Genomic DNA, 2,112 nt, shown 5'->3' with positions numbered 1-2,112 from the left:
GGTGAGGCGGCAGGCTGGGAGCTGAGGACCGGAGTCTGCTGGTGGCGAGTGCAACACTTGAGGCCCGGCTGGAGCTGGAGGAGCTGGAGAGAGCGGCTCAGACCGCCCCAGAGGCCACCCCTCCCCTCACCAGTCCCCTCCTCCCCGAGCTGACTGTAAACAGGGAAACTGGCCTCTGGTCCAGGAGCTCTTCCGGATCTGGGAGGGGACCTAAGCCACTGGCCAGCAGCAGCTGCCAGGAGGGTAGCAGTGCAGGGGTATGGCTGGCCCTCTAACCTCTGAATCTGGGTGTTCGTTTGCCGCCAGTCTGTGGCCATTGTGAACTCAGCTCTTCCCACTGGAACTTCAGGTGCTCTCACAGCTCCTTGCTCCAGACCACATCTCTTCCTGGTCTCCACACCACATGCGCTTTCTGGCAGGCTGTCCACTCCCCACATCTCTTCCTCACTGTCTCCCCATTCTTGTGCCAGCTTCAGGGCCACCTCCTACAGGAAGACTTCCCTGCATTCACCACTCATCTGATGTCTTTCCTTTGTCATGCCATTTTGGAGAATTGTCTCTTGTCACTGCCCCTAGACTCTGAGCCTCCAGAGAGCTGAGTTTGTGTCTCCTCCATCAGATTTGGGTCTCTTTAAGCCTTTCTGTCTCATAATACTGAGAGCTTTCTGGGAGCCAGGGCAAGTCTCCATCCATTCCTAGGACCGTCTTTACTTTTTATATTTCATCTGCCCGGTGTCATGCCACAGACCTATCCTGACATTTTTCAGCTCAGAGCAGAACGTACAAATGGAGGAATCCTCCTGGTATCTAGTGGCTAAAGGAGTCATGGGGTCACAGGTCTGCTGGACAAAGTAAAGGTGGGCATGAGGTAGTGGCTCAACCTACTGAACCGACGGTTTGCCCTGGTGACTCCCATGTTTCATTCCAGACTCAGGATGTCCAGCCAGCAAAGTATACCGCCAACGCAGAGGGAAGGGAGGAAGCTCTGTTGTCTGGGGACCCCTGTCCGGGTGACTCAGGCCAGCCAATCCGAAACCAAAATATGTCTTCCCCAGAGCAGACTGGGGTGGACAGTGCTTGGCTTTTCTTCCCCAAAGATTAAAATCTCATCTCCAACCTCTGGCCTGAGGACCCACTTTGGGTCCCTGGTCCCTCTCTCAGTATTTCCGTTCTTTCAAAGTCTCCTGGGTGTGTGTGGGGGGGTACTTTGCAGAGGGGACCTTTGTGGTCATTGGCAACCCTGCACCCGGACTGCAATGTGGTAGTTCCACAAATCTCACTTGGGTGATAAAATGACAGGGAACCACGCCCACACGGTACCCACATCCATTTCCTGCCCCCGACAGCAAACTCCGCTTATGGAAAATGCAACTACTGGGGGACACAGGGTGAAGGGCACAAAGATTTCTTTGCAACCTGCTATAAATCCACAGCCACTGCCAAACAAAAAGTTAAACACAAGCGACTTACTTGAACAAAAAGACCGTGGTGACCGTGGGGTTGGTGACCGTGGGGATCGTGTTCTCTAGGGCACGCGGGATCTTGCCTGGTTTTACCCTGTCTGACTCTCTGGATCCTGATCCCACCTTTCACTGTTTACCCCTCTTGGGGGACTTAACATTTCCACCTCTTAGGTATTTTTGCTTCAAAGAGAAGCTTACGAAGAGCAATGGTTAACCAACCAATGCGTCGGGTGTTGCCGTCTCGGGCTTTGCAATGCCCAGGTGGGAGCTCTAATTGGGAGTAGGCCTGAGGTGCCTGTCATCCCACACGTGTGGTACCCCGATCCTCCCCTTAACTGTGAACGTGGGTCTAGCTTCCACTCCCCTTCCCATTAGAGCTCCCCAGGCTCAGCCCATTCTTCTTCCCAGTGAGAAGGAAAGAAGGGATTGAGGGAAGCGGTGGTGCTGTGGGGACTCCGTTTCCCTTCTTGTCGTTGTTTTCCTTTTATTTCCGTGAGAGGCACACACACGCACACTGCACTCACACACAAACTGCGGGACCAAGGCGTTCCGGTGGACAGTCTCTGAGCTGGGGGGCTGGAGGGGCCGGACGCGTGCTGCCCCCGCACTCTGGGAGCCGGGCTCCGGGCAGCCCACGGGGCAGGGCAGG

The sequence above is a fragment of the Martes martes genome, assembly GCF_963455335.1.
Source record: "Martes martes genome assembly, chromosome: 9".
Classification (NCBI taxonomy): Eukaryota; Metazoa; Chordata; class Mammalia; order Carnivora; family Mustelidae; genus Martes; species Martes martes.
This window is presented reverse-complemented; position numbering follows the sequence as displayed.